General features: G+C 38.9%; 1 long non-coding RNA gene across 1 annotated transcript; it reads right to left on the bottom strand.

Moving 5' to 3' along the window:
* Positions 1-15,303: 15,303 nt before the first annotated feature.
* On the bottom strand, positions 15,304-24,244 carry LOC143415212 (uncharacterized). The gene is made up of 2 exons (XR_013095852.1): positions 23,560-24,244; positions 15,304-18,181 (listed from the first exon to the last, which is right to left on the bottom strand). It is a non-coding gene; the product is annotated as an uncharacterized LOC143415212 (long non-coding RNA).
* Between the last annotated feature and the right edge of the window lie 299 nt (positions 24,245-24,543).

Raw genomic sequence — 24,543 nt, 5'->3', positions numbered from 1 at the left:
ATCCCCGTGCTGGGCAAACAGGTTTTGCAGCCGTTTGAGCTAAGATTTTAAAATTATTCACATAATGAAAACCTATACTTTGTTTCAGGCGAGTTTCCCATTCAAATGCATGTAACAGTGAGAAACACACTGTCTTGGCGAAAGAAAGCATTTTCGTACAACTTCATATAAATCGCTGTAACTTTTGATAGAAGACTCAGACAAACATGTTTATGGCTTTATCTTATAGAACTCAATATCCCCGTGCTGGGCAAACAGGTTTTGCAGCCGTTTGAGCTAAGATTTTAAAATTATTCACATAATGAAAACCTATACTTTGTCTCGGGCGAGTTTCCCATTCAAATGCATGTAACAGTGAGAAACGCATTGTCTTGGCGAAATAAAGCGTTTTTGAACAACTTCATATAAATCGCTGTAACTTTTGATAGAAGACTCAGAAACACATGTTTATGGCTTTATCTTATAGAACTCAATATCCCCGTGCTGGGCAAACAGGTTTTGCAGCCGTTTGAGCTAAGATTTTAAAATTATTCACATAATGAAAACCTATACTTTGTCTCGGGCGAGTTTCCCATTCAAATGCATGTAACAGTGAGAAACGCATTGTCTTGGCGAAATAAAGCGTTTTTGAACAACTTCATATAAATCGCTGTAACTTTTGATAGAAGACTCAGAAACACATGTTTATGGCTTTATCTTATAGAACTCAATATCCCCATGCTGGGCAAACAGGTTTTGCAGCCGTTTGAGCTAAGATTTTAAAATTATTCACATAATGAAAACCTATACTTTGTTTCAGGCGAGTTTCCCATTCAAATGCATGTAACAGTGAGAAACACACTGTCTTGGCGAAAGAAAGCGTTTTTGAACAACTTCATATAAATCGCTGTAACTTTTGATAGAAGACTCAGAAACACATGTTTATGGCTTTATCTTATAGAACTCAATATCCCCGTGCTGGGCAAACAGGTTTTGCAGCCGTTTGAGCTAAGATTTTAAAATTATTCACATAATGAAAACCTATACTTTGTTTCAGGCGAGTTTCCCATTCAAATGCATGTAACAGTGAGAAACACACTGTCTTGGCGAAAGAAAGCATTTTCGTACAACTTCATATAAATCGCTGTAACTTTTGATAGAAGACTCAGAAACATATGTTTATGGCTTTATCTTATAGAACTCAATATCCCCGTGCTGGGCAAACAGGTTTTGCAGCCGTTTGAGCTAAGATTTTAAAATTATTCACATAATGAAAACCTATACTTTGTCTCGGGCGAGTTTCCCATTCAAATGCATGTAACAGTGAGAAACGCATTGTCTTGGCGAAATAAAGCGTTTTTGAACAACTTCATATAAATCGCTGTAACTTTTGATAGAAGACTCAGACAAACATGTTTATGGCTTTATCTTATAGAACTCAATATCCCCGTGCTGGGCAAACAGGTTTTGCAGCCGTTTGAGCTAAGATTTTAAAATTATTCACATAATGAAAACCTATACTTTGTTTCAGGCGAGTTTCCCATTCAAATGCATGTAACAGTGAGAAACACACTGTCTTGGCGAAAGAAAGCGTTTTTGAACAACTTCATATAAATCGCTGTAACTTTTGATAGAAGACTCAGACAAACATGTTTATGGCTTTATCTTATAGAACTCAATATCCCCGTGCTGGGCAAACAGGTTTTGCAGCCGTTTGAGCTAAGATTTTAAAATTATTCACATAATGAAAACCTATACTTTGTTTCAGGCGAGTTTCCCATTCAAATGCATGTAACAGTGAGAAACACACTGTCTTGGCGAAAGAAAGCATTTTCGTACAACTTCATATAAATCGCTGTAACTTTTGATAGAAGACTCAGAAACATATGTTTATGGCTTTATCTTATAGAACTCAATATCCCCGTGCTGGGCAAACAGGTTTTGCAGCCGTTTGAGCTAAGATTTTAAAATTATTCACATAATGAAAACCTATACTTTGTTTCAGGCGAGTTTCCCATTCAAATGCATGTAACAGTGAGAAACACACTGTCTTGGCGAAAGAAAGCGTTTTTGAACAACTTCATATAAATCGCTGTAACTTTTGATAGAAGACTCAGAAACACATGTTTATGGCTTTATCTTATAGAACTCAATATCCCCGTGCTGGGCAAACAGGTTTTGCAGCCGTTTGAGCTAAGATTTTAAAATTATTCACATAATGAAAACCTATACTTTGTTTCAGGCGAGTTTCCCATTCAAATGCATGTAACAGTGAGAAACACACTGTCTTGGCAAAAGAAAGCATTTTCGTACAACTTCATATAAATCGCTGTAACTTTTGATAGAAGACTCAGAAACATATGTTTATGGCTTTATCTTATAGAACTCAATATCCCCGTGCTGGGCAAACAGGTTTTGCAGCCGTTTGAGCTAAGATTTTAAAATTATTCACATAATGAAAACCTATACTTTGTCTCGGGCGAGTTTCCCATTCAAATGCATGTAACAGTGAGAAACGCATTGTCTTGGCGAAATAAAGCGTTTTTGAACAACTTCATATAAATCGCTGTAACTTTTGATAGAAGACTCAGACAAACATGTTTATGGCTTTATCTTATAGAACTCAATATCCCCGTGCTGGGCAAACAGGTTTTGCAGCCGTTTGAGCTAAGATTTTAAAATTATTCACATAATGAAAACCTATACTTTGTTTCAGGCGAGTTTCCCATTCAAATGCATGTAACAGTGAGAAACACACTGTCTTGGCGAAAGAAAGCATTTTCGTACAACTTCATATAAATCGCTGTAACTTTTGATAGAAGACTCAGAAACATATGTTTATGGCTTTATCTTATAGAACTCAATATCCCCGTGCTGGGCAAACAGGTTTTGCAGCCGTTTGAGCTAAGATTTTAAAAGTATTCACATAATGAAAACCTATACTTTGTTTCAGGCGAGTTTCCCATTCAAATGCATGTAACAGTGAGAAACACACTGTCTTGGCGAAAGAAAGCATTTTCGTACAACTTCATATAAATCGCTGTAACTTTTGATAGAAGACTCAGACAAACATGTTTATGGCTTTATCTTATAGAACTCAATATCCCCGTGCTGGGCAAACAGGTTTTGCAGCCGTTTGAGCTAAGATTTTAAAATTATTCACATAATGAAAACCTATACTTTGTTTCAGGCGAGTTTCCCATTCAAATGCATGTAACAGTGAGAAACACACTGTCTTGGCGAAAGAAAGCGTTTTTGAACAACTTCATATAAATCGCTGTAACTTTTGATAGAAGACTCAGAAACACATGTTTATGGCTTTATCTTATAGAACTCAATATCCCCGTGCTGGGCAAACAGGTTTTGCAGCCGTTTGAGCTAAGATTTTAAAATTATTCACATAATGAAAACCTATACTTTGTTTCAGGCGAGTTTCCCATTCAAATGCATGTAACAGTGAGAAACACACTGTCTTGGCGAAAGAAAGCATTTTCGTACAACTTCATATAAATCGCTGTAACTTTTGATAGAAGACTCAGAAACATATGTTTATGGCTTTATCTTATAGAACTCAATATCCCCGTGCTGGGCAAACAGGTTTTGCAGCCGTTTGAGCTAAGATTTTAAAATTATTCACATAATGAAAACCTATACTTTGTCTCGGGCGAGTTTCCCATTCAAATGCATGTAACAGTGAGAAACGCATTGTCTTGGCGAAATAAAGCGTTTTTGAACAACTTCATATAAATCGCTGTAACTTTTGATAGAAGACTCAGACAAACATGTTTATGGCTTTATCTTATAGAACTCAATATCCCCGTGCTGGGCAAACAGGTTTTGCAGCCGTTTGAGCTAAGATTTTAAAATTATTCACATAATGAAAACCTATACTTTGTTTCAGGCGAGTTTCCCATTCAAATGCATGTAACAGTGAGAAACACACTGTCTTGGCGAAAGAAAGCATTTTCGTACAACTTCATATAAATCGCTGTAACTTTTGATAGAAGACTCAGAAACATATGTTTATGGCTTTATCTTATAGAACTCAATATCCCCGTGCTGGGCAAACAGGTTTTGCAGCCGTTTGAGCTAAGATTTTAAAAGTATTCACATAATGAAAACCTATACTTTGTTTCAGGCGAGTTTCCCATTCAAATGCATGTAACAGTGAGAAACACAGTGTCTTGGCGAAAGAAAGCATTTTCGTACAACTTCATATAAATCGCTGTAACTTTTGATAGAAGACTCAGACAAACATGTTTATGGCTTTATCTTATAGAACTCAATATCCCCGTGCTGGGCAAACAGGTTTTGCAGCCGTTTGAGCTAAGATTTTAAAATTATTCACATAATGAAAACCTATACTTTGTCTCGGGCGAGTTTCCCATTCAAATGCATGTAACAGTGAGAAACGCATTGTCTTGGCGAAAGAAAGCATTTTCGTACAACTTCATATAAATCGCTGTAACTTTTGATAGAAGACTCAGACAAACATGTTTATGGCTTTATCTTATAGAACTCAATATCCCCGTGCTGGGCAAACAGGTTTTGCAGCCGTTTGAGCTAAGATTTTAAAATTATTCACATGATGAAAACTTATACTTTGTTTCAGGCGAGTTTCCCATTCAAATGCATGTAACAGTGAGAAACACACTGTCTTAGCGAAAGAAAGCATTTTCGTACAACTTCATATAAATCGCTGTAACTTTTGATAGAAGACTCAGAAACATATGTTTATGGCTTTATCTTATAGAACTCAATATCCCCGTGCTGGGCAAACAGGTTTTGCAGCCGTTTGAGCTAAGATTTTAAAATTATTCACATAATGAAAACCTATACTTTGTTTCAGGCGAGTTTCCCATTCAAATGCATGTAACAGTGAGAAACACACTGTCTTGGCGAAAGAAAGCGTTTTTGAACAACTTCATATAAATCGCTGTAACTTTTGATAGAAGACTCAGACAAACATGTTTATGGCTTTATCTTATAGAACTCAATATCCCCGTGCTGGGCAAACAGGTTTTGCAGCCGTTTGAGCTAAGATTTTAAAATTATTCACATAATGAAAACCTATACTTTGTTTCAGGCGAGTTTCCCATTCAAATGCATGTAACAGTGAGAAACACACTGTCTTGGCGAAAGAAAGCATTTTCGTACAACTTCATATAAATCGCTGTAACTTTTGATAGAAGACTCAGAAACATATGTTTATGGCTTTATCTTATAGAACTCAATATCCCCGTGCTGGGCAAACAGGTTTTGCAGCCGTTTGAGCTAAGATTTTAAAATTATTCACATAATGAAAACCTATACTTTGTCTCGGGCGAGTTTCCCATTCAAATGCATGTAACAGTGAGAAACGCATTGTCTTGGCGAAATAAAGCGTTTTTGAACAACTTCATATAAATCGCTGTAACTTTTGATAGAAGACTCAGACAAACATGTTTATGGCTTTATCTTATAGAACTCAATATCCCCGTGCTGGGCAAACAGGTTTTGCAGCCGTTTGAGCTAAGATTTTAAAATTATTCACATAATGAAAACCTATACTTTGTTTCAGGCGAGTTTCCCATTCAAATGCATGTAACAGTGAGAAACACACTGTCTTGGCGAAAGAAAGCATTTTCGTACAACTTCATATAAATCGCTGTAACTTTTGATAGAAGACTCAGAAACACATGTTTATGGCTTTATCTTATAGAACTCAATATCCCCGTGCTGGGCAAACAGGTTTTGCAGCCGTTTGAGCTAAGATTTTAAAATTATTCACATAATGAAAACCTATACTTTGTTTCAGGCGAGTTTCCCATTCAAATGCATGTAACAGTGAGAAACACACTGTCTTGGCGAAAGAAAGCATTTTCGTACAACTTCATATAAATCGCTGTAACTTTTGATAGAAGACTCAGACAAACATGTTTATGGCTTTATCTTATAGAACTCAATATCCCCGTGCTGGGCAAACAGGTTTTGCAGCCGTTTGAGCTAAGATTTTAAAATTATTCACATAATGAAAACCTATACTTTGTCTCGGGCGAGTTTCCCATTCAAATGCATGTAACAGTGAGAAACGCATTGTCTTGGCGAAATAAAGCGTTTTTGAACAACTTCATATAAATCGCTGTAACTTTTGATAGAAGACTCAGAAACACATGTTTATGGCTTTATCTTATAGAACTCAATATCCCCGTGCTGGGCAAACAGGTTTTGCAGCCGTTTGAGCTAAGATTTTAAAATTATTCACATAATGAAAACCTATACTTTGTCTCGGGCGAGTTTCCCATTCAAATGCATGTAACAGTGAGAAACGCATTGTCTTGGCGAAATAAAGCGTTTTTGAACAACTTCATATAAATCGCTGTAACTTTTGATAGAAGACTCAGAAACACATGTTTATGGCTTTATCTTATAGAACTCAATATCCCCATGCTGGGCAAACAGGTTTTGCAGCCGTTTGAGCTAAGATTTTAAAATTATTCACATAATGAAAACCTATACTTTGTTTCAGGCGAGTTTCCCATTCAAATGCATGTAACAGTGAGAAACACACTGTCTTGGCGAAAGAAAGCATTTTCGTACAACTTCATATAAATCGCTGTAACTTTTGATAGAAGACTCAGAAACATATGTTTATGGCTTTATCTTATAGAACTCAATATCCCCGTGCTGGGCAAACAGGTTTTGCAGCCGTTTGAGCTAAGATTTTAAAATTATTCACATAATGAAAACCTATACTTTGTTTCAGGCGAGTTTCCCATTCAAATGCATGTAACAGTGAGAAACACACTGTCTTGGCGAAAGAAAGCGTTTTTGAACAACTTCATATAAATCGCTGTAACTTTTGATAGAAGACTCAGAAACACATGTTTATGGCTTTATCTTATAGAACTCAATATCCCCGTGCTGGGCAAACAGGTTTTGCAGCCGTTTGAGCTAAGATTTTAAAATTATTCACATAATGAAAACTTATACTTTGTTTCAGGCGAGTTTCCCATTCAAATGCATGTAACAGTGAGAAACACACTGTCTTGGCGAAAGAAAGCATTTTCGTACAACTTCATATAAATCGCTGTAACTTTTGATAGAAGACTCAGAAACATATGTTTATGGCTTTATCTTATAGAACTCAATATCCCCGTGCTGGGCAAACAGGTTTTGCAGCCGTTTGAGCTAAGATTTTAAAAGTATTCACATAATGAAAACCTATACTTTGTTTCAGGCGAGTTTCCCATTCAAATGCATGTAACAGTGAGAAACACACTGTCTTGGCGAAAGAAAGCATTTTCGTACAACTTCATATAAATCGCTGTAACTTTTGATAGAAGACTCAGACAAACATGTTTATGGCTTTATCTTATAGAACTCAATATCCCCGTGCTGGGCAAACAGGTTTTGCAGCCGTTTGAGCTAAGATTTTAAAATTATTCACATAATGAAAACCTATACTTTGTCTCGGGCGAGTTTCCCATTCAAATGCATGTAACAGTGAGAAACGCATTGTCTTGGCGAAAGAAAGCATTTTCGTACAACTTCATATAAATCGCTGTAACTTTTGATAGAAGACTCAGACAAACATGTTTATGGCTTTATCTTATAGAACTCAATATCCCCGTGCTGGGCAAACAGGTTTTGCAGCCGTTTGAGCTAAGATTTTAAAATTATTCACATAATGAAAACCTATACTTTGTCTCGGGCGAGTTTCCCATTCAAATGCATGTAACAGTGAGAAACGCATTGTCTTGGCGAAAGAAAGCATTTTCGTACAACTTCATATAAATCGCTGTAACTTTTGATAGAAGACTCAGACAAACATGTTTATGGCTTTATCTTATAGAACTCAATATCCCCGTGCTGGGCAAACAGGTTTTGCAGCCGTTTGAGCTAAGATTTTAAAATTATTCACATAATGAAAACCTATACTTTGTTTCAGGCGAGTTTCCCATTCAAATGCATGTAACAGTGAGAAACACACTGTCTTGGCGAAAGAAAGCATTTTCGTACAACTTCATATAAATCGCTGTAACTTTTGATAGAAGACTCAGACAAACATGTTTATGGCTTTATCTTATAGAACTCAATATCCCCGTGCTGGGCAAACAGGTTTTGCAGCCGTATGAGCTAAGATTTTAAAATTATTCACATAATGAAAACCTATACTTTGTCTCGGGCGAGTTTCCCATTCAAATGCATGTAACAGTGAGAAACGCATTGTCTTGGCGAAATAAAGCGTTTTTGAACAACTTCATATAAATCGCTGTAACTTTTGATAGAAGACTCAGACAAACATGTTTATGGCTTTATCTTATAGAACTCAATATCCCCGTGCTGGGCAAACAGGTTTTGCAGCCGTTTGAGCTAAGATTTTAAAATTATTCACATAATGAAAACCTATACTTTGTCTCGGGCGAGTTTCCCATTCAAATGCATGTAACAGTGAGAAACGCATTGTCTTGGCGAAATAAAGCGTTTTTGAACAACTTCATATAAATCGCTGTAACTTTTGATAGAAGACTCAGACAAAGATGTTTATGGCTTTATCTTATAGAACTCAATATCCCCGTGCTGGGCAAACAGGTTTTGCAGCCGTTTGAGCTAAGATTTTAAAATTATTCACATAATGAAAACCTATACTTTGTCTCGGGCGAGTTTCCCATTCAAATGCATGTAACAGTGAGAAACACACTGTCTTGGCGAAAGAAAGCGTTTTCGTACAACTTCATATAAATCGCTGTAACTTTTGATAGAAGACTCAGAAACATATGTTTATGGCTTTATCTTATAGAACTCAATATCCCCGTGCTGGGCAAACAGGTTTTGCAGCCGTTTGAGCTAAGATTTTAAAATTATTCATATAATGAAAACCTATACTTTGTCTCGGGCGAGTTTCCCATTCAAATGCATGTAACAGTGAGAAACACACTGTCTTGGCGAAAGAAAGCGTTTTTGAACAACTTCATATAAATCGCTGTAACTTTTGATAGAAGACTCAGAAACACATGTTTATGGCTTTATCTTATAGAACTCAATATCCCCGTGCTGGGCAAACAGGTTTTGCAGCCGTTTGAGCTAAGATTTTAAAATTATTCACATAATGAAAACCTATACTTTGTTTCAGGCGAGTTTCCCATTCAAATGCATGTAACAGTGAGAAACACACTGTCTTGGCGAAAGAAAGCATTTTCGTACAACTTCATATAAATCGCTGTAACTTTTGATAGAAGACTCAGACAAACATGTTTATGGCTTTATCTTATAGAACTCAATATCCCCGTGCTGGGCAAACAGGTTTTGCAGCCGTATGAGCTAAGATTTTAAAATTATTCACATAATGAAAACCTATACTTTGTCTCGGGCGAGTTTCCCATTCAAATGCATGTAACAGTGAGAAACGCATTGTCTTGGCGAAATAAAGCGTTTTTGAACAACTTCATATAAATCGCTGTAACTTTTGATAGAAGACTCAGACAAAGATGTTTATGGCTTTATCTTATAGAACTCAATATCCCCGTGCTGGGCAAACAGGTTTTGCAGCCGTTTGAGCTAAGATTTTAAAATTATTCACATAATGAAAACCTATACTTTGTCTCGGGCGAGTTTCCCATTCAAATGCATGTAACAGTGAGAAACGCATTGTCTTGGCGAAATAAAGCGTTTTTGAACAACTTCATATAAATCGCTGTAACTTTTGATAGAAGACTCAGACAAAGATGTTTATGGCTTTATCTTATAGAACTCAATATCCCCGTGCTGGGCAAACAGGTTTTGCAGCCGTTTGAGCTAAGATTTTAAAATTATTCACATAATGAAAACCTATACTTTGTCTCGGGCGAGTTTCCCATTCAAATGCATGTAACAGTGAGAAACACACTGTCTTGGCGAAAGAAAGCGTTTTCGTACAACTTCATATAAATCGCTGTAACTTTTGATAGAAGACTCAGAAACATATGTTTATGGCTTTATCTTATAGAACTCAATATCCCCGTGCTGGGCAAACAGGTTTTGCAGCCGTTTGAGCTAAGATTTTAAAATTATTCACATAATGAAAACCTATACTTTGTCTCGGGCGAGTTTCCCATTCAAATGCATGTAACAGTGAGAAACGCATTGTCTTGGCGAAATAAAGCGTTTTTGAACAACTTCATATAAATCGCTGTAACTTTTGATAGAAGACTCAGAAACACATGTTTATGGCTTTATCTTATAGAACTCAATATCCCCGTGCTGGGCAAACAGGTTTTGCAGCCGTTTGAGCTAAGATTTTAAAATTATTCACATAATGAAAACCTATACTTTGTTTCAGGCGAGTTTCCCATTCAAATGCATGTAACAGTGAGAAACACACTGTCTTGGCGAAAGAAAGCATTTTCGTACAACTTCATATAAATCGCTGTAACTTTTGATAGAAGACTCAGAAACATATGTTTATGGCTTTATCTTATAGAACTCAATATCCCCGTGCTGGGCAAACAGGTTTTGCAGCCGTTTGAGCTAAGATTTTAAAATTATTCACATAATGAAAACCTATACTTTGTTTCAGGCGAGTTTCCCATTCAAATGCATGTAACAGTGAGAAACACACTGTCTTGGCGAAAGAAAGCGTTTTTGAACAACTTCATATAAATCGCTGTAACTTTTGATAGAAGACTCAGAAACACATGTTTATGGCTTTATCTTATAGAACTCAATATCCCCGTGCTGGGCAAACAGGTTTTGCAGCCGTTTGAGCTAAGATTTTAAAAGTATTCACATAATGAAAACCTATACTTTGTTTCAGGCGAGTTTCCCATTCAAATGCATGTAACAGTGAGAAACACACTGTCTTGGCGAAAGAAAGCATTTTCGTACAACTTCATATAAATCGCTGTAACTTTTGATAGAAGACTCAGACAAACATGTTTATGGCTTTATCTTATAGAACTCAATATCCCCGTGCTGGGCAAACAGGTTTTGCAGCCGTTTGAGCTAAGATTTTAAAATTATTCACATAATGAAAACCTATACTTTGTCTCGGGCGAGTTTCCCATTCAAATGCATGTAACAGTGAGAAACGCATTGTCTTGGCGAAAGAAAGCATTTTCGTACAACTTCATATAAATCGCTGTAACTTTTGATAGAAGACTCAGACAAACATGTTTATGGCTTTATCTTATAGAACTCAATATCCCCGTGCTGGGCAAACAGGTTTTGCAGCCGTTTGAGCTAAGATTTTAAAATTATTCACATAATGAAAACCTATACTTTGTTTCAGGCGAGTTTCCCATTCAAATGCATGTAACAGTGAGAAACATACTGTCTTGGCGAAAGAAAGCGTTTTTGAACAACTTCATATAAATCGCTGTAACTTTTGATAGAAGACTCAGAAACACATGTTTATGGCTTTATCTTATAGAACTCAATATCCCCGTGCTGGGCAAACAGGTTTTGCAGCCGTTTGAGCTAAGATTTTAAAATTATTCACATAATGAAAACCTATACTTTGTCTCGGGCGAGTTTCCCATTCAAATGCATGTAACAGTGAGAAACGCATTGTCTTGGCGAAATAAAGCGTTTTTGAACAACTTCATATAAATCGCTGTAACTTTTGATAGAAGACTCAGAAACACATGTTTATGGCTTTATCTTATAGAACTCAATATCCCCGTGCTGGGCAAACAGGTTTTGCAGCCGTTTGAGCTAAGATTTTAAAATTATTCACATAATGAAAACCTATACTTTGTTTCAGGCGAGTTTCCCATTCAAATGCATGTAACAGTGAGAAACACACTGTCTTGGCGAAAGAAAGCATTTTCGTACAACTTCATATAAATCGCTGTAACTTTTGATAGAAGACTCAGAAACATATGTTTATGGCTTTATCTTATAGAACTCAATATCCCCGTGCTGGGCAAACAGGTTTTGCAGCCGTTTGAGCTAAGATTTTAAAATTATTCACATAATGAAAACCTATACTTTGTTTCAGGCGAGTTTCCCATTCAAATGCATGTAACAGTGAGAAACACACTGTCTTGGCGAAAGAAAGCGTTTTTGAACAACTTCATATAAATCGCTGTAACTTTTGATAGAAGACTCAGAAACACATGTTTATGGCTTTATCTTATAGAACTCAATATCCCCGTGCTGGGCAAACAGGTTTTGCAGCCGTTTGAGCTAAGATTTTAAAATTATTCACATAATGAAAACTTATACTTTGTTTCAGGCGAGTTTCCCATTCAAATGCATGTAACAGTGAGAAACACACTGTCTTGGCGAAAGAAAGCATTTTCGTACAACTTCATATAAATCGCTGTAACTTTTGATAGAAGACTCAGAAACATATGTTTATGGCTTTATCTTATAGAACTCAATATCCCCGTGCTGGGCAAACAGGTTTTGCAGCCGTTTGAGCTAAGATTTTAAAAGTATTCACATAATGAAAACCTATACTTTGTTTCAGGCGAGTTTCCCATTCAAATGCATGTAACAGTGAGAAACACACTGTCTTGGCGAAAGAAAGCATTTTCGTACAACTTCATATAAATCGCTGTAACTTTTGATAGAAGACTCAGACAAACATGTTTATGGCTTTATCTTATAGAACTCAATATCCCCGTGCTGGGCAAACAGGTTTTGCAGCCGTTTGAGCTAAGATTTTAAAATTATTCACATAATGAAAACCTATACTTTGTCTCGGGCGAGTTTCCCATTCAAATGCATGTAACAGTGAGAAACGCATTGTCTTGGCGAAAGAAAGCATTTTCGTACAACTTCATATAAATCGCTGTAACTTTTGATAGAAGACTCAGACAAAGATGTTTATGGCTTTATCTTATAGAACTCAATATCCCCGTGCTGGGCAAACAGGTTTTGCAGCCGTTTGAGCTAAGATTTTAAAATTATTCACATAATGAAAACCTATACTTTGTTTCAGGCGAGTTTCCCATTCAAATGCATGTAACAGTGAGAAACACACTGTCTTGGCGAAAGAAAGCGTTTTTGAACAACTTCATATAAATCGCTGTAACTTTTGATAGAAGACTCAGAAACACATGTTTATGGCTTTATCTTATAGAACTCAATATCCCCGTGCTGGGCAAACAGGTTTTGCAGCCGTTTGAGCTAAGATTTTAAAATTATTCATATAATGAAAACCTATACTTTGTCTCGGGCGAGTTTCCCATTCAAATGCATGTAACAGTGAGAAACACACTGTCTTGGCGAAAGAAAGCGTTTTTGAACAACTTCATATAAATCGCTGTAACTTTTGATAGAAGACTCAGAAACACATGTTTATGGCTTTATCTTATAGAACTCAATATCCCCGTGCTGGGCAAACAGGTTTTGCAGCCGTTTGAGCTAAGATTTTAAAATTATTCACATAATGAAAACCTATACTTTGTTTCAGGCGAGTTTCCCATTCAAATGCATGTAACAGTGAGAAACACACTGTCTTGGCGAAAGAAAGCATTTTCGTACAACTTCATATAAATCGCTGTAACTTTTGATAGAAGACTCAGACAAACATGTTTATGGCTTTATCTTATAGAACTCAATATCCCCGTGCTGGGCAAACAGGTTTTGCAGCCGTATGAGCTAAGATTTTAAAATTATTCACATAATGAAAACCTATACTTTGTCTCGGGCGAGTTTCCCATTCAAATGCATGTAACAGTGAGAAACGCATTGTCTTGGCGAAATAAAGCGTTTTTGAACAACTTCATATAAATCGCTGTAACTTTTGATAGAAGACTCAGACAAACATGTTTATGGCTTTATCTTATAGAACTCAATATCCCCGTGCTGGGCAAACAGGTTTTGCAGCCGTTTGAGCTAAGATTTTAAAATTATTCACATAATGAAAACCTATACTTTGTCTCGGGCGAGTTTCCCATTCAAATGCATGTAACAGTGAGAAACACACTGTCTTGGCGAAAGAAAGCGTTTTCGTACAACTTCATATAAATCGCTGTAACTTTTGATAGAAGACTCAGACAAACATGTTTATGGCTTTATCTTATAGAACTCAATATCCCCGTGCTGGGCAAACAGGTTTTGCAGCCGTTTGAGCTAAGATTTTAAAATTATTCACATAATGAAAACTTATACTTTGTTTCAGGCGAGTTTCCCATTCAAATGCATGTAACAGTGAGAAACACACTGTCTTGGCGAAAGAAAGCATTTTCGTACAACTTCATATAAATCGCTGTAACTTTTGATAGAAGACTCAGAAACATATGTTTATGGCTTTATCTTATAGAACTCAATATCCCCGTGCTGGGCAAACAGGTTTTGCAGCCGTTTGAGCTAAGATTTTAAAATTATTCACATAATGAAAACCTATACTTTGTTTCAGGCGAGTTTCCCATTCAAATGCATGTAACAGTGAGAAACACACTGTCTTGGCAAAAGAAAGCATTTTCGTACAACTTCATATAAATCGCTGTAACTTTTGATAGAAGACTCAGAAACATATGTTTATGGCTTTATCTTATAGAACTCAATATCCCCGTGCTGGGCAAACAGGTTTTGCAGCCGTTTGAGCTAAGATTTTAAAATTATTCACATAATGAAAACCTATACTTTGTCTCGGGCGAGTTTCCCATTCAAATGCATGTAACAGTGAGAAACACACTGTCTTGGCGAAAGAAAGCATTTTCGTACAACTTCATATAAATCGCTGTAACTTTTGATAGAAGACTCAGACAAACATGTTTATGGCTTTATCTTATAGAACTCAATATCCCCGTGCTGGGCAAACAGGTTTTGCAGCCGTTTGAGCTAAGATTTTAAAATTATTCACATAATGAAAACTTATACTTTGTTTCAGGCGAGTTTCCCATTCAAATGCATGTAACAGTGAGAAACACACTGTCTTGGCGAAAGAAAGCATTTTCGTACAACTTCATATAAATCGCTGTAACTTTTGATAGAAGACTCAGACAAACATGTTTATGGCTTTATCTTATAGAACTCAATATCCCCGTGCTGGGCAAACAGGTTTTGCAGCCGTTTGAGCTAAGATTTTAAAATTATTCACATAATGAAAACCTATACTTTGTTTCAGGCGAGTTTCCCATTCAAATGCATGTAACAGTGAGAAACACACTGTCTTGGCGAAAGAAAGCATTTTCGTACTGAAGGAAACTGTTTCCAGGGCCTACTCCGTGGATCGGCTTCCTCCGAGGCGTGGACGTCTATCAGCAGAGAATGTACCTTCACCTATCAGCAGAGAATGTCCCTTAGTCTGTAACACAGTCAAATATATTCTCAAGTAATATTCAAGCATGCCATTCAGCGTGTTAGTACGAGCTCGGGAGCAGCTTGGGAGAACAAGAAAACAGAGACTGCTTTAGATTGTCTTCCCAAAGTGACTCAACTTTATTCACAAGTACAACAGTTTATATAGAGGGTAAAATTCATGAGACAGCAGATTATCAGTTTAAACCAGTACAGACCAAGATAAGGCAGCGTCTTCCTGCCCTTGGGTGAAGAAGCATCCTTTGTGTAGTGTATTAGTTCAGCTACAATTATGATTATCTCAGCGACATATTTTCAAGGCACAAAACGAAGAGTTCTTACATTAGTGAAATCTGAAACAAACCATTTGGCCTTCAACAGGCGTCTAAAAGATTAAGAAACTAATGTAGCTGAGGGAGTGATCTCTGTGGTATTTCAACCTTGTACCAGCCTGTGATTCTCACACATCAATTCTTGGGTCAAAGAGAAAAACACTGAAACAAAGGGGCCTTATTGAATGACAGAGTTTTCCTGCATGATGTCACTATAAAACAATATCCAGTAAATGCTCCCATGGTACTAAAATACCTAACAGTTCCACTCTTTTTTTATTATTATTTTTAAAAAAAAAAAAATAACTCAAATAGAAAGGAAAAATCACAAATGTAATAATATAATATAAAAAGCAAATCATAAAATGTAATAGTTCACAACCTAATGTTCAATACACACATCAGGAACATCATTGTTAACATCTGGCACATCCTCAGGATCAATTTGTGCTAATTGCAAATACATTGAAGTAGCTGTACTAGTAGCTATACGGGTTATCATTGAGCGTACACAGGGTATCACACAACAGGCAATAATCATCAAAAACAAAATAATACATGCTACAACTGTTACAAAGGCTACAATGAGTTCCTTCCATTTTCCAAACGTGTCCTGCATCCACTTGTCTAGCCACTGACCGTGACCTGTATTGGCTCTTAGTTCTATCTGCAATGCTTCAAGTTTATTCATAGCTTGTGTAAATGAACCGTCAGGGGCGGTATTATTGGGAATAAAAGTACAACAAAAATCTTCAAACATAGCACAAACACCTCCTTTCTCAGCTAACAGCATATCTAAGGCCATTCTATTTTGCATGGTCATTAAGGAGGCAGCAGACATCTGTTCTCCTAGGGCTTTAAGGGCCGTATTGGTCAAATTAGTAAGTCTTTGCTGATTGTAATAAACATAATTGATCCAGCCTACATTTTTGTTTACCTGTATCCACGGTAGTATTGAGACAAACCCTGCTGATATTTCTCCTTGTGCCTTTAATTCATTTGGTATCACGCGTGGAACTCCTATAGCATCTATGTAAACGTTATGTGAATAAGCGGAGCGTTCCGTCCGTCTGCTGGATACAGGCAGATCCGAGGTTTGTTGTATCAGTAGTTCTTGAGCTAAAGTTACTAGACCGCAGGTACCGGTCCAATTAACAGGTAAGGCTAATCTAAGAGTATTATTGCACACCCAATAAGCATGTGGGATTGGTCTGGTCAGGCGCGAAGCTGTAAAGCCTTTTAATATGCCTCCCCAGTACGAGTCGTTTAGTGTGTTGGGCGAATGCAGGATTGTTGAGTTATCTGAATGCGTACTTATATATGCATATATATAAGAAAACATATGTTTATATTGTGTCCTGTCAACACTCGCTGCTAGCCATGTTTCGTTACAGCGTGCTCCTGGAGAGTCAGAAAAGAACGTATAGTTTTGTGTGTCATAATTTATGTTTTCAAGTTTTGGTCGGTGTATGCATGTCATCAAGATATTTGGGTGATGGCGCACCTGTGTTGGGGGCGAAAGAGGTTCAGTGCGGTCTTCGGGGCGCTTCATTTGGTTGCAGGGGTGGGTAGAATCATTAATCATGCTAACATCCTTACTAGAGACTTGTGCTGTGTATATGAATAAACAATCTAAAGGACTTAGTTCTACTCGCAGCGCTTCAATCAGGGTTACCGTTAAGGGCCCCTTTTTATCATTTTTGAATAGCATCTTTGTTAAGGGAAAACCTGAAATTGGATATCCCACTATGACCTGTTCTGGATTACCCTTTGAACAGACATAACAGTTACTGTTTCCTAAGTCACGAGCGGCTGTTCTGGCATTGTCATACCAGGCGTTAGTTCCTGTTCTAGGGGGTGCATAAGATGGTTTATTGGTGGTGTCTGTGTTGCTTTCTACTGATTTTAGAGAACGTGACGAGTGTACTAGGTGGGTGTCTTGCCAAGTGGAGCATGAGGTATTGTCAGCAAAATGTGGCTTGCAGAAACGTGAACAGGGTTGCACTTTACAATACGAAATAGTAAATAAAAATCCTAAGATTAATGCAGTAGATATGATTAATAACCTAAATATATAAAAAAGACAGTTCTTTAGTCGTCTCCTGGCCTGGTCCCAGGTTCGAGAGACACCGTATAAGCGTCGTGTGATGACAATGGGCATTTCATTTTCTCCATTATCAGGATGGAATGAGTCTATCTTTATCAGGTTAGACATTGTGTGGTACTCTAGGCTTTCTGTTCCTGCTGGATGTTCGAGTACCTTGTTGTTGTTCAGGCGGGGGATCAGAGGGCTTTCTGAGTCTTGGCTCTTTCAGGCGTTGTGTGTTAATCAGTGATTGTGTGTGTGTAGGTGGATTGGATCCGGGCGCTGGCTCGCCTGAGTCGTCATCTATAGGTGTATTGAATCCGGGCGCTGGCTCGCCTGAGTCGTCATCTACTTGATCCGACGCCTTAGGTGGTTTGGTGGGGCTGGTCTTAACCCTGCTGGCATGAATCCACTGAGGTTGTCCGTCTGTTAGGATGCTGGTTCTCGTCACTGCAAGTACAGTCTGGGGGCTGGAACACGCGGCCTCCCCGAGTGCCCTTGGTTTTAGCGACTGTACCAACACCGCATCTCCTGGTTTCCACGGATGGGTTGGATCTATGGAAGGGAGAGGCTGAGAGAGACAAACTTTCTGATAGTTATTATTCAGTGTTTCTACCAGGTTATGAACATAGTCAGACAATGCAGTGTCTATGTCCCCTTCCAATAGCGGTGCCCCTCTGGAGGCTGACCATGGTGTTGGAAACGGTCTTCCCATGATTATTTCAAATGGAGATAATTTGGTTGCTGCGGATGGAGTCATTCTAATCTCGCAGAGGATTTGAGGAAGTAGTTTGATCCAGGTCATTCCTGTTTCTATCATTGCTTTAGTCAGGCGATTTTTTATGGTCCTATTCATTCTTTCTACAACTCCTGAACTCTGAGGATGGTATGGCACATGATATTTCCAGTCTATTGCTAGAGTTTTAGCACACTTTTGAATTACTTCTGATGTGAATGAAGGTCCTCTATCACTGTTAATTTGGTGAGGTATTCCAAATCTGGGTATTATTTCATTGCACAACTTTTGACAGACTACTTCTGCAGTTTCTTTTGATGTTGGGTAAGCTTCTACCCATTTACTAAATTGGTCCACTATTACCAGTAAGTACTTGATGCTTCCTTGTGCTGGCATGTGTGTAAAATCAATTTGTAATGTATGAAATGGGAAATCTGGTTGTGGTAAATGCTGATGTTTTGCTTTTGGTTTTCCTACATTAGTTCGTGCACATGTTAGACAGGTTGCTAATATGCGTTTTACTGCGTGTGATGTTTTCTTGATTACAAATCTTGATTTTATTGCTCCTATTACCCCTCTTTGTCCGACATGACTCACACCGTGAAAATGGCGGACAAGGATTGGCAGTAGTGAAGATGGGAGGGCAATCAAACCCTCAAGGTTTTTGTATAAGCCGTCTCTGTTATCTAAGGTACAATCATTACTTTCCCAGTAAGTGTAATCTAAGGCAGAGGCTTGCTCTTGTATGAATTTTAGGTCAACATTTGTTTCTAAATAGTCTGGGAGCGTGACAAGTGGCAGCTGTAAAGGCAAAGATAATACTTCCCTTCTGGGTGGTTGCTGTGAGGCAGCAGCTGCTTTCGCGGTTACGTCTGCAAGAGCATTTCCCACTGCTTCGTCTGTGTCAGCCGTGCTGTGCCCCTTCGTTTTAACAACTGCAATTGCCGATGGCAGCTGTATAGCCTGCAAAAGTCTTTGAACAAGGTCAGAATTAGCGATCGATTTCCCATCAGCAGATCTAAATCCTCTTTGTCTCCACAATGTGCCAAAGTCATGCACCACACCGAATGCATAACGGCTATCAGTGTAAATTGTTACCCGCTTATCCACATGTAACTCACAGGCGCGTATTAAAGCCATGAGCTCTGCTTTTTGTGCTGAGTGAAATGGTAATGAGTGAGCCTCTAGTATGATGTCAGGCAATGTCACCACCGAATAGCCACAAAGAAATAAGTTGTCATTTGGTTTTGAACAGGACCCGTCCACATAAACAATGACTGAGTCTGGGATTGGTGTCTGCTCTAAGTCTGGGCGTGGTGCTGTGGATTCCTGTATACGTGTCATACAATCATGAACGTCAGGGTCGTCTGAACCATCCTGTCGGTCAGAAGAACACAGCATACGAATAAGTAAGTGTGCTGGCGAATTGGGTGTGCTGCTTGCTTTTATAGTGAGATTTGCTGTTGAAGTCAGTGTAGCTTCATAACCTGAGTGACGTTGTGCGGTCATGTGTTGTGTAGTTATGTTTGCTAGAATGGTCGTGACCTGGTGATTGGTGTGTAGAATAGTGTCATGTGAGAGTGTGAGCTTCTCGCAGTCCCTTATCATGATAGAGCAAGCTGCTACTGCTCTCAGGCAGGCCGGCATCCCCTGAACTACTGCTGGCAGCACCTTTGAGTAGAAGGCTACTGGACGGTAGCCACAGCCATGCTCTTGGGCCAATACACCTGCACAGGTCGTGCCGTTCTCTGTGACGTACAGGTGGAACGGTAAGTGGTAGTCAGGCAGACCCAAACAAGGGGCGGAGGTCAGCGCTCCCTGTAATGCATTGAAAGAGGCAGTCATTTCTGTGGACCACAGTATTCGAGGAGGCTTGTCTTTTTTGCAGCATTCACGCAGAATGTGGTCTTTCTTTCTGTGTAGTGGGCTTAGGGACAGAGGTCACAGCTTTGACCCTGTCTGTAGTCATAGAACGTTGTCCGTGAGACAGTGTAAATCCCAAATATTGAACAGAAGTCTGACAGTACTGCATTTTCTTTGCTGATGCTTTGTGGCCAGTCTGTTGGAGGTGCTGGAGTAGCATGTGTGTGGCAGTTTGACATAGTTTTTCACTTTCAGCACAGAGGAGGAGATCATCTACATACTGGATCAGAGTACAGCCCTCTGGAGGAGTGAAGCCGTCCAGGGTAGCACGTACTACCATTGAGAAAGCCGCAGGGCTGTCTACCATGCCTTGGGGTAAGCGAGTCCATGTGTACTGCTTATCTCTATGTGTAAAAGCAAATATCGGCTGTGTGTCTTCATGCACAGGTACTGAGAAAAAGGCGGAGCACAAATCCACCACAGTAAAATGTGTAGCTGTTGCTGGAATAGATGTCAGTATGCTGGGAACATCTGGAACCAGAGGTGGCAGAGGCATGATGACTGCATTAACTTGCCTTAAGTCTTGTGTGAAACGCCATACGCCAGGTTTGTTAGGCTTTGGCACAGGATTGACAGGAGTGTTATATGGAGATACTGTGGGCTTTATTACTCCAGCTGTCAATAAATCTCCTATGATGATGTCTAAGGCTGCGGCTTTTTCAGCGGAAATGGGATATTGCTTGACATATACCGGCTTGTTGTTTTTCAGCTGAGCATGATAAGGTGTACAGTCAATAAATCCTACATCATTCTCACCTCTTGACCATAATGTCATGTTTTGATATTCAGCTGGCAATGTGACAGCAGAGATAGTACAGTGTATGGGGTAGGTTAGATCTATGTGTTGACATGGTGCAGTGATGTCATAGCCTATGTCTGAGTTATGTGACAAAACCACTGTTTGGCCTTCACTGGTGTGAGCAGTTATCATGTTGTTGAACAGTGTGAGAGAAACAAATATGTGGCTTCCAGGCATGGGGCTACCTGGTAACGGTGTCTGTACACGTGTTTGGCACAGTGTGTGACGTGGGGTACCAGTCAGATGGATATTGAGTTCATTCTCCGCTGAGGCGTCCAGCTGACACAGAGGCTGTTCCTTCTCCATGGTGTCGGTGCATAGGGCAGAGAAAACATAGCTGTTATCAGTATCTGCAAACATTTCACCCTTTGTGTTAAATGAAATACACAAGTTCATTTTTGCCATTAAATCTCTGCCTAATAGATTCACAGGCGAGTTTGGAATAATTATGAATGGATGATATGTAATTTCATCTGGTTTTGGGCCCCAGCGTGTTTTTAGAGAATGAGTTTTGGGGCATTGCACTAGAGTTCCGTTTATTCCCATGGTGTTGATGCACACAGAGGAAACAGGCCCACTATAGAATTTTCCAGACAGTGAACTTTTAGTGGCTCCACTGTCAACTAAAAAGGAATAAGTCTTTTCACCTATCTCTATATCTAACATGGGCAAGCTTTCTGTGTTACGGGACAATTGCAAATGCAGCATCGTGTGTAGTGCTTCACACTGTCCCTCATCATCACCTGGGCCTCCCTATTGTCGGTCCAGTCTTTCGTTATCATATGGGTGGGGATTAAAATGTGGATTATAAGGTTGCTGCCTAAGTGCAAAGGGGCCATTATTTTGATGTGATTCCTGTCTGCGTTGCCAGTTACCTTGTCTGTAAGAGCTCTGCTTACGCCTAGTGGCAGGAGCTGGTCCTGTGTTCTGTGGTTGAGATCTACCTGCTGCTGATTTGCATTCCGTTCTCCAGTGTCCTATTATTCCACAATAAAAACATACGTCTCCACTCCTATCTCTCCTTCTGAAATCTCCCTGCTGCGCTTGTTGAGGGGACGGGGCCCCTGCATACATCATTTTTTCACTTTCCTCTGAGCCTTCAACATCAAAGTTCAACAACATCTTAACACTTTTAGCCTTCGTGCTGTTGGGGAAAAGATCTGCACCAGCTTTTGTTTTGACAAGTGTGATAAAGTTCTTTATTTTCATGTCATAGAGATTATCAGTGGCAGTCAGCTTCAATAGTTGTGAACATTCTGGATGAATATTGTTTAAGAATGTTGTTATGAAAATCTGATCATTTCCTCCTTCAGGCATGCATGCCTCATTAGTCCAGCAGTGTGTGAAACGTTTCATAAACACTAGAATGGATTCATCTGGCTTTTGCTTACACATGGTTACTGCATTTAAATCAATTTTATCTCTAGACATTGTGAGCAGAAATCTCTTTAGATTTTGAAAAAAGGCTGTGATTTTGTCATCATTTATCCACAAAAACGAGGTGGTGTTGGCTGCTTGGTCGTTTTTAGGGTTTAGTTCCTCTACTTCTTCAATAAGCTGAGATTCAGTCACACCTGGGATTCGTTGACATAATATATATCTATAGTCAGGCCCACCCAAGTGGTGGTATCTGGTACTTCTCTGTAATGCAGAAACAAAGGCTGTAGGATTTTGTAGAGGATCGGGAAGTTCTTTAATGGTTGCTGCTAACTCTGAAATTTTAGGGGGTTGAATGCAACACATGTCCCCTATTATCATGAAAGGGAGGGAGGTGCTGACGTCATTAAATTGTGATCCCTGCTTTTCTTTATAACGGGTGTTTTTGTGGGGGCCCTCTTGAGTTTTTTCCTCTTTTTTCTGCTTTAAGTAGTTCCTTATTAAATTTCTGGTGTTAGTTATTGCTTTTGGCACAGTTAAACCATTCGCTACTCTAGTGTGGCGCTGAACATGATTATCTATGACAGAAATGGCTTCCTGCAGTTCAGCTTCCGTACGTTCAGTTAAAGGATCTTTCATGATTTCCTCACACTCTGCCATTAACTGTTTTGTTTGCTTTTTATGTTCCTGTAACTCTCTTTCTCGTTCAGTGTATTCTCGTTCCTGTCTTTGATCTAAGTTAAACCAGTCATCTTCTTCTGATTTAGGTGTCATTTCAGTGCCTTCCTCACTCTTTTGGGATTCTGCTGTTAAATCAGGATATACGCGCTGATGACGTGCAGCCGCCGCAGCAGCTATTAATTCTGTTTTTTCATCATAAGGCGGCGGAGCCGTAGGTTGAACGGATGGGCATATAAGGCTAGTTTTTTCTGCAGTGGATTTACTAGAGCCTACACTGGCTTGATTTAAAGCATTTACGTCTGGCTCGGGTCCTTTTTTCCATAGTGGTAGCATGCGATTGGTCACATCACGACATTCTATCATATATTTTTTACAGGACTTTTTAATCAGCCTACTTTTCTTATCACAAATAGTATTTAACATTTCTACTGACCTGTTTTCTGGCGATAATCGTTCGGGATAGGGCTCCGGAAATACATTAGGATGCATTAAAGTTATAGTTCTTAAGTTCGAGACGAAATCAGTCACGTAAGCACTTCCGCATGTTCTGGATACGTAATCATGGAAGTCTTCATTGATTCGCGAGCGTGGGTTAAACGTAACCGGAAGTGGGAGTCGTACTGAGCCGCTATTTGTGATTTTATATTTTATTTTTTTCGGTTTTACAGTTAATTTTGATTTTTTATCGGACCCGTCTATGGTCTTTGAATTATTCTGACCCATGGTCAGTGATTTCCAGAGGGGTTTAGACGCTTTGAAGGATTTAAGTTAGTATCTATTTTTGCTGTGGCACACCTGAGGTTACTTGATTTTTTGCTAGCAATTTTATGTTTTTAGTGAGCAACTTCTCACTTTTTAACGAGCAACTTCTCGTTTTATGACCCCAGGCAACTTCCTGTGTCCTTTCTGCTGGTGAGCAACTTCTTAGTTTATGACAGCAGGCAACTTCCTGTGTCCTTTCTGCTTTTATTTTACAAAACAACAGGCAACTTCCTGTGTTTCTATGTGGGCCACTAAATAAGGCTCCTCAGTGTATCCCACTTGTTACTATGTGGGCCACTGAAGAAGGCCTCGTCAGCGTATCCCGTTTCTATGTGGATCACTGAGAAAGGCATAACACAGTCTCATTAAAATAAAAAGACAAGTGCCTACCTTCGTCAGGATCCCACTTCTGACACCAAAATTGAAGGAAACTGTTTCCAGGGCCTACTCCGTGGATCGGCTTCCTCCGAGGCGTGGACGTCTATCAGCAGAGAATGTACCTTCACCTATCAGCAGAGAATGTCCCTTAGTCTGTAACACAGTCAAATATATTCTCAAGTAATATTCAAGCATGCCATTCAGCGTGTTAGTACGAGCTCGGGAGCAGCTTGGGAGAACAAGAAAACAGAGACTGCTTTAGATTGTCTTCCCAAAG

The sequence above is a fragment of the Maylandia zebra genome, linkage group LG23, assembly GCF_041146795.1.
Source record: "Maylandia zebra isolate NMK-2024a linkage group LG23, Mzebra_GT3a, whole genome shotgun sequence".
Taxonomy (NCBI): Eukaryota; Metazoa; Chordata; class Actinopteri; order Cichliformes; family Cichlidae; genus Maylandia; species Maylandia zebra.
The sequence above is the reverse complement of the archived record's forward strand: the minus strand, read 5'-3'. Positions and strand labels throughout refer to the sequence as shown.